The sequence below is a fragment of the Phallusia mammillata genome, chromosome 5 (assembly GCF_965637545.1).
Source record: "Phallusia mammillata chromosome 5, kaPhaMamm4.hap1.1, whole genome shotgun sequence".
Lineage (NCBI taxonomy): Eukaryota > Metazoa > Chordata > Ascidiacea > Phlebobranchia > Ascidiidae > Phallusia > Phallusia mammillata.
Window position 1 is genome coordinate 7,996,349 of NC_137256.1, and position 14,415 is coordinate 8,010,763.

Below are 14,415 nucleotides of genomic sequence, written 5' to 3' on the forward strand. Positions count from 1 at the left end.
CACCGTAATAGCGGTAATACTATAATAAGATGTAAAGCAGGGTTGTTGTTTTTGATTTTGTTTTCACCAAGTTAGTTTTCCGTTTATCCCGCAGGAAGAGGGTGAAAATGTGCTTAAAATATGGTTAAGGCAACACCTATTTATTTGCCCCACCCTACTATAGTTTTGGTACTGAGATGCACATCTTTTTATAAAAATCATACAGGCACAAGCACAGCAAAAATTGCTTGTGCGACAAACAAGAAACTGTTTTTTTTCTGGTTGTCTTGCTAGCAATGCACAATATCGGGAATCGAGAATCAATAGCTGCTTCAATAGCATTGCTTGACAACATATTCTAAATTGCTGACGAATTTGTTGTTGATATTTAGACCGTAAATTAAAAAAACATCGTTTTATAAACGCGGGAATGGGGTATAGGTATAATAGTGAACTTTAAAGACTGTTTCGGTATCATCCCGGTGTCATTGGACGCAGCGCTGGTTCTTTACTGTTGGATAATAATTGGTCCCTCACCCTGAACGTGAAATACGAAGTGAATCATCACTGTTATACCAAACCATAAGTTTATTTTACCGAGTAAATCAATAGGCCGGGCGGCTCTTAGCAGTCTATGCAGAATCCCATGTGTGGGCATGTCCATAACTTAGATGTCAGCAAATCAGGGTGGCTTGAAGTGTTATGCAGTTTTATGTGCTCCTGTTCGTTTATAATTTGTTTCGTATGTTTTTTTCAGGTGCGTTTGTCTGGTTTAAATGTTGACAGCACAACATCGGTGAATGTGTCGGCGAGGTTCAGGAGCTTTGATGGTTCGATATCTGCATCTCAACAACTAAACAGTTTCACTGTAACAACTGGTAAGTTGTGAGTAATATAACTAAAAACATATATAACACAATAGCAAATATATGAAGCAAATTGTACAAATAGTAACATAGTGAAAAATTAAGCCCTGAAACTGTAACCAAGGTAATTTTGAATATACAGACGAATTTAGTCGCTTTGCGTAGGGATAGTGAATCCCAAACCGCAATTGGTAATTATTAAAAAAATCTGGATAATTGCATTCAATAACTTTAAGTGCGACAAACCGGAATGTGGATGTGATGTCACGCTGTAGTGAGGGTTTGGTCTAGTCCAGTTCTAAGACAGGGGTCTCCAACACGCGCCCCACGGAGCAGATGTGGCCGGCGAGGCAAAAATTTCGCCCGCGGCGTCTTTAACAAATGAAAAAAATATTACTATTTTGTCAAGTGTGACCAACTTTTTTTGTTTTACTCATCCATCGAGTGTTTAACAAACGAAAAGTAATGAAACTTTAACTCACTCCCATATATCACTACGTTAAAAAAATTCAACCTCTGTGATACGTAATTATGATGACATAATGCAAACTTACTCTGATCATCAAAGCGTAAACTTCAGAATCAGTTACTTCTTTGCGTATAATGTAGGATGAGGAACGTTTACGTTTCAACTTATTTTACTCTGGGCCACAAAAGAGATAACAAGAATCGCGAATAGAAACAAATAGAGAATTACTCAAACGGGAGCCAAGTTTAATCGTGTAGTTTAGCCTCCACGTAGAACAGGGGGTCACCGAGCTCTTTTTTAACAGCGGGCTGGATATTTTCAAGGGGCCACATAGCTTGCAAGCCCTGACTCCTGACGCACCTTTTTTGCAGACTGGAACTTACAAGGCGATTTTGACGGGACCGCCAAGGGTTTATGGTTTTTCCACAATCATTTTTGAAAGCTTTGGGATCATATACCTTGAAATTGTTGTAATCCTAATCCTTTTCGCAAGCTGTAACATATTTCGTCACAAAATGTTTCACACGTTTTTTCAAACCAAAAATACCTTCACGGGCCGGATAAAATGATGCCGAGGGCCGGAACCGGCCCGCGGGCTGTAGTTTGGTGACCTCTGCGGTAGAACAACGTTGGTACACAAACACGCGACTTCACAACGATCTTTTTTACGCAAGTTCATTGTAGGATGTAGTTTTGTAATTAAATGAGCTTTTACCCAGCCACGTAGAATAGTCTACACCAGGGTTCTTCAACGGGGGCGATTTCGTATTACTGATTGTATAAGTACAAGAACTGTGAGACTAACTTAACTAAAACCAAATTTTATCCGTGTTGCAAACAAACACTAACATATGGGGCATTTGAGCCACATGCTGCTATTTTAATAAATAATATTTGGCTATTCGTTTTTTTTGCGATCTCGAGAGCATGGTTGGGCACTTAATTTGCCACAGGGGACATTTTGTTAAGGCTATGTAGTGCCCTGCCATACCTTTCAAATATAACGGTAATCAGCTTTTCCTCTGACTTGTTTCGCTTTCTTTAGGCCAGTAGCGCTGTCCAAACTGTGAGGTGTTTGTATCATATAATTTGGTAAATGTAGTGTACGTTGATGTGGAATGTATAGGATTCACCACTACCGAGTAATCACTAAGTAAACTTTCGTGTTGGTGGATAAATCTAATTGACCACATATGCTCAAGAGGCAAGAACTTTTTTCATAAAATAACAATCTCATAGGGGGCGAAGTTGAGCCAGTGCCCCAAAAGAGAGCGATTTCGTTAAAAAGTTGAAGACCACTGGTCTACACTAACACAACTCCGCACACTAGAGTTTTGTTTTACAAGCATCGATAAAACTTTTGACAAGCCTTAAAAAATGCTGTTGCTTTCTTATCACGATAAGTAATTGCCAAAAATTGGGATATATTTTCAATATATTTTTTTCAATAGAACCATCCCAACAAAACAATGAAACTGAAATTGCATTTTCTCCTGGTTTATTAGTCACAGCCGCCTCGGTTTTTGTCGGACATGTAGTCTAGTTTTTTTTCGGAAAACCTCTGCTTGCTTAATTAGAGAAATTTGTCTTGATTAGCCGACGGTGACGTTTTGCAGTGTACCGACAAAGTTTTCAAAATATGTCACCAACACGCCTTAGCGTATGGTGACGTCGTAATGTGTATTCTCAACAGCATAAAAAGAACTGATGTCACATTTGTGTACCCTCGCCTTGACGTCAATTAAAGGTTTTGCAAAAATCTCTATTTGACCGATAATTTATAAAATACGCTTGCTATCCATGCTAAATTCCGCTACGGGCAGCACTTTGGACAAACCAGAGAGCGTACGTAGCCCGCTGCATCGCATTATTTAGAAAAGGTGACGTCACTTCCTGTATGGTAGATGTGTGAGTCTATTTTGTTCTCAGAGTCTTTTGGACCACAAAAATATATTACAGCATCTATGCCGCCCTGGTTGAGTGCCATAGTAACCTTATTGCAGCTCAGGAAATTTAAATTATCACTTCTGTTAATAACGTGTGTTGATTATAAAGCGTCCGGTTTATTGCATAATCTTGTTAAAAAAAAAAAAGACTTAATCGTTATGTGACCTGAATTCGTCAAAGAAATTGAAGGCTTTTTTTGCAAACCAGGAAATCAGTAACACCAAAAACTTGCCACAACTGTCATTTGAACCGTTATTCATTGCCCAAACGTTAGAGAAGGCAAAACAAATTGGCGAGATTAACAAGTTAAACAGGTTGGAAATCCCTAAAAGAAAAAATCAATCCCGCACAATAGATAGTTAGCAAGAAAAAAAATATTCACTTTACAGATCTAGATGAATGTGCGACAATCAACACCTGCAGTGAAAATGCAACCTGCACCAACACGGCAGGAAGTTTCGATTGCTCATGTAATGCTGGTTTTGTTGGCAACGGAATGATGTGTGAAGATGTTTGTGATACCACAAACCATGCTTGTGACGCAAATGCAACCTGCACTAGAACCAGCACTGGATTCGATTGCACATGTAATCTCGGTTTTGTTGGCAACGGAACGATGTGTGAAGACGTTTGTGATACAACAAACCATACTTGTGACTCAAATGCAACATGCACTAGAACCAGCACTGGATTTGATTGCACATGCAATCTAGGTTTTGTTGGCAATGGAATGATGTGTGAAGACGTTTGTGATACAACAAACCATACTTGTGACTCAAATGCAACCTGCACTAGAACCAGCACTGGCTTTGATTGCACATGTAATCTCGGTTTTGTTGGCAACGGAATGATGTGTGAAGACGTTTGTGATACCACAAACCATACTTGTGACTCAAATGCAACCTGCACTAGAACCAGCACTGGATTCGATTGCACATGTAATCTCGGTTTTGTTGGCAACGGAATGATGTGTGAAGACGTTTGTGATACAACAAACCATACTTGTGACTCAAATGCAACATGTACTAGAACCAGCACTGGATTCGATTGCACATGTAATCTCGGTTTTGTTGGCAACGGAATGATGTGTGAAGACGTTTGTGACACAACAAACCATACTTGTGACTCAAATGCAACCTGCACTAGAACCAGCACTGGATTCGATTGCACATGTAATCTCGGTTTTGTTGGCAACGGAATGATGTGTGAAGACGTTTGTGATACCACAAACCATACTTGTGACTCAAATGCAACCTGCACTAGAACCAGCACTGGATTCGATTGCACATGTAATCTCGGTTTTGTTGGCAACGGAATGATGTGCAAAGACGTTTGTGATACCACAAACCATACTTGTGACTCAAATGCAACCTGCACTAGAACCAGCACTGGATTCGATTGCACATGTAATCTCGGTTTTGTTGGCAACGGAACGATGTGTGAAGACGTTTGTGATACAACAAACCATACTTGTGACTCAAATGCAACATGCACTAGAACCAGCACTGGATTTGATTGCACATGCAATCTAGGTTTTGTTGGCAATGGAATGATGTGTGAAGACGTTTGTGATACAACAAACCATACTTGTGACTCAAATGCAACCTGCACTAGAACCAGCACTGGCTTTGATTGCACATGTAATCTCGGTTTTGTTGGCAACGGAATGATGTGTGAAGACGTTTGTGATACCACAAACCATACTTGTGACTCAAATGCAACCTGCACTAGAACCAGCACTGGATTCGATTGCACATGTAATCTCGGTTTTGTTGGCAACGGAATGATGTGTGAAGACGTTTGTGATACAACAAACCATACTTGTGACTCAAATGCAACATGTACTAGAACCAGCACTGGATTCGATTGCACATGTAATCTCGGTTTTGTTGGCAACGGAATGATGTGTGAAGACGTTTGTGACACAACAAACCATACTTGTGACTCAAATGCAACCTGCACTAGAACCAGCACTGGATTCGATTGCACATGTAATCTCGGTTTTGTTGGCAACGGAATGATGTGTGAAGACGTTTGTGATACCACAAACCATACTTGTGACTCAAATGCAACCTGCACTAGAACCAGCACTGGATTCGATTGCACATGTAATCTCGGTTTTGTTGGCAACGGAATGATGTGCAAAGACGTTTGTGATACCACAAACCATACTTGTGACTCAAATGCAACCTGCACTAGAACCAGCACTGGATTCGATTGCACATGTAATCTAGGTTTTGTTGGCAATGGAATGATGTGTGAAGACGTTTGTGATACAACAAACCATACTTGTGACTCAAATGCAACCTGCACTAGAACCAGCACTGGCTTTGATTGCACATGTAATCTCGGTTTTGTTGGCAACGGAATGATGTGTGAAGACGTTTGTGATACCACAAACCATACTTGTGACTCAAATGCAACCTGCACTAGAACCAGCACTGGATTCGATTGCACATGTAATCTCGGTTTTGTTGGCAACGGAATGATGTGTGAAGACGTTTGTGATACAACAAACCATACTTGTGACTCAAATGCAACATGTACTAGAACCAGCACTGGATTCGATTGCACATGTAATCTCGGTTTTGTTGGCAACGGAATGATGTGTGAAGACGTTTGTGACACAACAAACCATACTTGTGACTCAAATGCAACCTGCACTAGAACCAGCACTGGATTCGATTGCACATGTAATCTCGGTTTTGTTGGCAACGGAATGATGTGTGAAGACGTTTGTGATACCACAAACCATACTTGTGACTCAAATGCAACCTGCACTAGAACCAGCACTGGATTCGATTGCACATGTAATCTCGGTTTTGTTGGCAACGGAATGATGTGCAAAGACGTTTGTGATACCACAAACCATACTTGTGACTCAAATGCAACCTGCACTAGAACCAGCACTGGATTCGATTGCACATGTAATCTCGGTTTTGTTGGCAACGGAACGATGTGTGAAGACGTTTGTGATACAACAAACCATACTTGTGACTCAAATGCAACATGCACTAGAACCAGCACTGGATTTGATTGCACATGCAATCTAGGTTTTGTTGGCAATGGAATGATGTGTGAAGACGTTTGTGATACAACAAACCATACTTGTGACTCAAATGCAACCTGCACTAGAACCAGCACTGGCTTTGATTGCACATGTAATCTCGGTTTTGTTGGCAACGGAATGATGTGTGAAGACGTTTGTGATACCACAAACCATACTTGTGACTCAAATGCAACCTGCACTAGAACCAGCACTGGATTCGATTGCACATGTAATCTCGGTTTTGTTGGCAACGGAATGATGTGTGAAGACGTTTGTGATACAACAAACCATACTTGTGACTCAAATGCAACATGTACTAGAACCAGCACTGGATTCGATTGCACATGTAATCTCGGTTTTGTTGGCAACGGAATGATGTGTGAAGACGTTTGTGACACAACAAACCATACTTGTGACTCAAATGCAACCTGCACTAGAACCAGCACTGGATTCGATTGCACATGTAATCTCGGTTTTGTTGGCAACGGAATGATGTGTGAAGACGTTTGTGATACCACAAACCATACTTGTGACTCAAATGCAACCTGCACTAGAACCAGCACTGGATTCGATTGCACATGTAATCTCGGTTTTGTTGGCAACGGAATGATGTGCAAAGACGTTTGTGATACCACAAACCATACTTGTGACTCAAATGCAACCTGCACTAGAACCAGCACTGGATTCGATTGCACATGTAATCTCGGTTTTGTTGGCAACGGAATGATGTGTGAAGACGTTTGTGATACAACAAACCATACTTGTGACTCAAATGCAACCTGCACTAGAACCAGCACTGGATTCGATTGCACATGTAATCTCGGTTTTGTTGGCAACGGAATGATGTGTGAAGACGTTTGTGATACCACAAACCATACTTGTGACTCAAATGCAACCTGCACTAGAACCAGCACTGGATTCGATTGCACATGTAATCTCGGTTTTGTTGGCAACGGAATGATGTGTGAAGACGTTTGTGATACAACAAACCATACTTGTGACTCAAATGCAACCTGCACTAGAACCAACACTGGATTCGATTGCACATGTAATCTCGGTTTTGTTGGCAACGGAATGATGTGTGAAGACGTTTGTGATACAACAAACCATACTTGTGACTCAAATGCAACCTGCACTAGAACCAGCACTGGATTCGATTGCACATGTAATCTCGGTTTTGTTGGCAATGGAATGATGTGTGAAGACGTTTGTGATACAACAAACCATACTTGTGAATCAAATGCAACCTGCACTAGAACCAACACTGGATTCGATTGCACATGTAATCTCGGTTTTGTTGGCAACGGAATGATGTGTGAAGACGTTTGTGATACAACAAACCATACTTGTGACTCAAATGCAACCTGCACCAGAACCAGCACTGGATTCGATTGCACATGTAATCTCGGCTTTGTTGGCAATGGAATGATGTGTGAAGACGTTTGTGATACCACAAACCATACTTGTGACTCAAATGCAACCTGCACTAGAACCCGCACTGGATTCGATTGCACATGTAATCTCGGTTTTGTTGGCAACGGAATGATGTGTGAAGATGTTTGTGATACCACAAACCATACTTGTGACTCAAATGCAACCTGCACTAGAACCAGCACTGGCTTTGATTGCACATGTAATCTCGGTTTTGTTGGCAACGGCATGATGTGTGAAGACGTTTGTGATACGACAAACCATACTTGTGACTCAAATGCAACCTGCACTAGAACCAGCACTGGATTCGATTGCACATGTAATCTCGGTTTTGTTGGCAACGGAATGATGTGTGAAGACGTTTGTGATACAACAAACCATACTTGTGACTCAAATGCAACCTGCACTAGAACCAGCACTGGATTCGATTGCACATGTAATCTCGGTTTTGTTGGCAACGGAATGATGTGTGAAGACGTTTGTGATACAACAAACCATACTTGTGACTCAAATGCAATCTGCACTAGAACCAACACTGGATTCGATTGCACATGTAATCTCGGTTTTGTTGGCAACGGCATGATGTGTGAAGACGTTTGTGATACCACAAACCATACTTGCGACTCAAATGCAACCTGCACTAGAACCAGCACTGGATTCGATTGCACATGCAATCTTGGTTTTGTTGGCAACGGAATGATGTGTGAAGACGTTTGTGATACCACAAACCATACTTGCGACTCAAATGCAACCTGCACTCGAACCAGCACTGGATTCGATTGCACATGCAATCTTGGTTTTGTTGGCAACGGAATGATGTGTGAAGACGTTTGTGATACCACAAACCATACTTGTGACTCAAATGCAACCTGCACTAGAACCAGCACTGGATTCGATTGCACATGCAATCTCGGTTTTGTTGGCAACGGAACGATGTGTGAAGACGTTTGTGATACCACAAACCATACTTGTGACTCAAATGCAACATGCACTAGAACCAGCACTGGATTCGATTGCACATGTAATCTCGGTTTTGTTGGCAACGGAATGATGTGTGAAGACGTTTGTGATACGCCAAACCATAGTTGTGACTCAAATGCAACCTGCACTAGAACCAGCACTGGATTCGATTGCACATGCAATCTTGGTTTTGTTGGCAACGGAATGATGTGTGAAGACGTTTGTGATACCACAAACCATACTTGTGACTCAAATGCAACCTGCACTAGAACCAGCACTGGATTCGATTGCACATGTAATCTCGGTTTTGTTGGCAACGGAATGATGTGTGAAGACGTTTGTGATACCACAAACCATACATGTGACTCAAATGCAACCTGCACTAGAACCAGCACTGGATTCGATTGCACATGTAATCTCGGTTTTGTTGGCAACGGAATGATGTGTGAAGACGTTTGTGATACAACAAACCATACTTGTGACTCAAATGCAACCTGCACTAGAACCAGCACTGGATTCGATTGTACATGTAATCTCGGTTTTGTTGGCAACGGAATGATGTGTGAAGACGTTTGTGATACCACAAACCATACTTGTGACTCAAATGCAACCTGTACTAGAACGAACACTGGATTCGATTGCACATGTAATCTCGGTTTTGTTGGCAACGGAATGATGTGTGAAGACGTTTGTGATACCACAAACCATACTTGTGACTCAAATGCAACCTGCACTAGAACCAGCACTGGATTCGATTGCACATGTAATCTCGGTTTTGTTGGCAACGGAATGATGTGTGAAGACGTTTGTGATACCACAAACCATACTTGTGACTCAAATGCAACTTGCACTAGAACCAGCACTGGATTCGATTGCACATGTAATCTCGGGTTTGTTGGCAACGGAACGATGTGTGAAGACGTTTGTGATACCACAAACCATACTTGTGACTCAAATGCAACCTGCACTAGAACCAGCACTGGCTTTGATTGCATATGTAATCTCGGTTTTGTTGGCAACGGAATGATGTGTGAAGACGTTTGTGATACCACAAACCATACTTGTGACTCAAATGCAACCTGCACTAGAACCAGCACTGGATTTGATTGCACATGTAATCTCGGTTTTGTTGGCAACGGAATGATGTGCAAAGACGTTTGTAATACCACAAACCATACTTGTGACTCAAATGCAACCTGCACTAGAACGAACACTGGATTCGATTGCACATGTAATCTCGGTTTTGTTGGCAACGGAATGATGTGTGAAGACGTTTGTGATACAACAAACCATACTTGTGACTCAAATGCAACATGCACTAGAACGAACACTGGATTCGATTGCACATGTAATCTCGGTTTTGTTGGCAACGGAATGATGTGTGAAGACGTTTGTGATACCACAAACCATACTTGTGACTCAAATGCAACTTGCACTAGAACCAGCACTGGATTCGATTGCACATGTAATCTCGGTTTTGTTGGCAACGGAACGATGTGTGAAGACGTTTGTGATACAACAAACCATACTTGTGACTCAAATGCAACCTGCACTAAAACCAGCACTGGATTCGATTGCACATGTAATCTCGGTTTTGTTGGCAACGGAACGATGTGTGAAGACGTTTGTGATACAACAAACCATACTTGTGACTCAAATGCAATCTGCACTAGAACCAGCACTGGATTCGATTGCACATGTAATCTCGGTTTTGTTGGCAATGGAATGATGTGTGATGAAGTTTGTGATACCACAAACCATACTTGTGACTCAAATGCAACCTGCACTAGAACCATCACTGGATTCGATTGCACATGTAATCTCGGTTTTGTTGGCAACGGAACGTTGTGTGAAGACGTTTGTGATTCCACAAACCATACTTGTGACTCAAATGCAACATGCACTAGAACGAACACTGGATTCGATTGCACATGTAATCTCGGTTTTGTTGGCAACGGAATTATGTGTGAAGACGTTTGTGATACAACAAACCATACTTGTGACTCAAATGCAACCTGCACTAGAACCAGCACTGGATTCGATTGCACATGTAATCTCGGTTTTGTTGGCAACGGAATGATGTGTGAAGACGTTTGTGATACAACAAACCATACTTGTGACTCAAATGCAACCTGCACTAGAACCAGCACTGGATTCGATTGCACATGTAATCTCGGTTTTGTTGGCAACGGAATGATGTGTGAAGACGTTTGTGATACCACAAACCATACTTGCGACTCAAATGCAACCTGCACTAGAACCAGCACTGGATTCGATTGCACATGCAATCTTGGTTTTGTTGGCAACGGAATGATGTGTGAAGACGTTTGTGATACCACAAACCATACTTGTGACTCAAATGCAACCTGCACTAGAACCAGCACTGGATTCGATTGCACATGCAATCTCGGTTTTGTTGGCAACGGAACGATGTGTGAAGACGTTTGTGATACCACAAACCATACTTGTGACTCAAATGCAACATGCACTAGAACCAGCACTGGATTCGATTGCACATGTAATCTCGGTTTTGTTGGCAACGGAATGATGTGTGAAGACGTTTGTGATACGCCAAACCATAGTTGTGACTCAAATGCAACCTGCACTAGAACCAGCACTGGATTCGATTGCACATGCAATCTTGGTTTTGTTGGCAACGGAATGATGTGTGAAGACGTTTGTGATACCACAAACCATACATGTGACTCAAATGCAACCTGCACTAGAACCAGCACTGGATTCGATTGCACATGTAATCTCGGTTTTGTTGGCAACGGAATGATGTGTGAAGACGTTTGTGATACCACAAACCATACATGTGACTCAAATGCAACCTGCACTAGAACCAGCACTGGATTCGATTGCACATGTAATCTCGGTTTTGTTGGCAACGGAATGATGTGTGAAGACGTTTGTGATACAACAAACCATACTTGTGACTCAAATGCAACCTGCACTAGAACCAGCACTGGATTCGATTGTACATGTAATCTCGGTTTTGTTGGCAACGGAATGATGTGTGAAGACGTTTGTGATACCACAAACCATACTTGTGACTCAAATGGAACCTGTACTAGAACGAACACTGGATTCGATTGCACATGTAATCTCGGTTTTGTTGGCAACGGAATGATGTGTGAAGACGTTTGTGATACCACAAACCATACTTGTGACTCAAATGCAACCTGCACTAGAACCAGCACTGGATTCGATTGCACATGTAATCTCGGTTTTGTTGGCAACGGAATGATGTGTGAAGACGTTTGTGATACCACAAACCATACTTGTGACTCAAATGCAACTTGCACTAGAACCAGCACTGGATTCGATTGCACATGTAATCTCGGGTTTGTTGGCAACGGAACGATGTGTGAAGACGTTTGTGATACCACAAACCATACTTGTGACTCAAATGCAACCTGCACTAGAACCAGCACTGGCTTTGATTGCATATGTAATCTCGGTTTTGTTGGCAACGGAATGATGTGTGAAGACGTTTGTGATACCACAAACCATACTTGTGACTCAAATGCAACCTGCACTAGAACCAGCACTGGATTTGATTGCACATGTAATCTAGGTTTTGTTGGCAACGGAATGATGTGCAAAGACGTTTGTAATACCACAAACCATACTTGTGACTCAAATGCAACCTGCACTAGAACGAACACTGGATTCGATTGCACATGTAATCTCGGTTTTGTTGGCAACGGAATGATGTGTGAAGACGTTTGTGATACAACAAACCATACTTGTGACTCAAATGCAACATGCACTAGAACGAACACTGGATTCGATTGCACATGTAATCTCGGTTTTGTTGGCAACGGAATGATGTGTGAAGACGTTTGTGATACCACAAACCATACTTGTGACTCAAATGCAACTTGCACTAGAACCAGCACTGGATTCGATTGCACATGTAATCTCGGTTTTGTTGGCAACGGAACGATGTGTGAAGACGTTTGTGATACAACAAACCATACTTGTGACTCAAATGCAACCTGCACTAAAACCAGCACTGGATTCGATTGCACATGTAATCTCGGTTTTGTTGGCAACGGAATGATGTGTGAAGACGTTTGTGATACAACAAACCATACTTGTGACTCAAATGCAATCTGCACTAGAACCAGCACTGGATTCGATTGCACATGTAATCTCGGTTTTGTTGGCAATGGAATGATGTGTGATGAAGTTTGTGATACCACAAACCATACTTGTGACTCAAATGCAACCTGCACTAGAACCATCACTGGATTCGATTGCACATGTAATCTCGGTTTTGTTGGCAACGGAACGTTGTGTGAAGACGTTTGTGATTCCACAAACCATACTTGTGACTCAAATGCAACATGCACTAGAACGAACACTGGATTCGATTGCACATGTAATCTCGGTTTTGTTGGCAACGGAATTATGTGTGAAGACGTTTGTGATACAACAAACCATACTTGTGACTCAAATGCAACCTGCACTAGAACCAGCACTGGATTCGATTGCACATGTAATCTCGGTTTTGTTGGCAACGGAATGATGTGTGAAGACGTTTGTGATACAACAAACCATACTTGTGACTCAAATGCAATCTGCAGTAGAACCAACACTGGATTCGATTGCACATGTAATCTCGGTTTTGTTGGCAACGGAATGATGTGTGAAGACGTTTGTGATACCACAAACCATACTTGTGACTCAAAAGCAACCTGTACTAGAACGAGCACTGGATTCGATTGCACATGTAATCTCGGTTTTGTTGGCAACGGAACGATGTGTGAAGACGTTTGTGATACAACAAACCATACTTGTGACTCAAATGCAACCTGCACTAGAACCAGCACTGGATTCGATTGCACATGTAATCTCGGTTTTGTTGGCAACGGAACGATGTGTGAAGACGTTTGTGATACAACAAACCATACTTGTGACTCAAATGCAACCTGCACTAGAACCAGCACTGGATTCGATTGCACATGTAATCTCGGTTTTGTTGGCAACGGAACGATGTGTGAAGACGTTTGTGATACCACAAACCATACTTGTGACTCAAATGCAACCTGTTCTAGAACGAGCACGGGATTCGATTGCACATGTAATCTCGGTTTTGTTGGCAACGGAATGATGTGTGAAGACGTTTGTGATACCACAAACCATACTTGTGACTCAAATGCAACTTGCACTAGAACCAGCACTGGATTCGACTGCACATGTAATCTCGGTTTTGTGGGCAATGGAATGATGTGTGAAGACGTTTGTGATACCACAAACCATACTTGTGACTCAAATGCAACCTGCACTAGAACCAGCACTGGATTCGATTGCACATGTAATCTCGGTTTTGTTGGCAACGGAATGATGTGTGAAGACGTTTGTGATACAACAAACCATACTTGTGACTCAAATGCAACCTGCGCTAGTACCAGCACTGGATTCAATTGCACATGTAATCTCGGTTTTGTTGGCAACGGAATGATGTGTGAAGACGTTTGTGATACAACAAACCATACTTGTGACTCAAATGCAACCTGCACCAGAACCAGCACTGGATTCGATTGCACATGTAATCTCGGTTTTGTTGGCAACGGAATGATGTGTGAAGACGTTTGTGATACAACAAACCATACTTGTGACTCAAATGCAATCTGCAGTAGAACCAGCACTGGATTCGATTGCACATGTAATCTCGGTTTTGTTGGCAACGGAATGATGTGTGA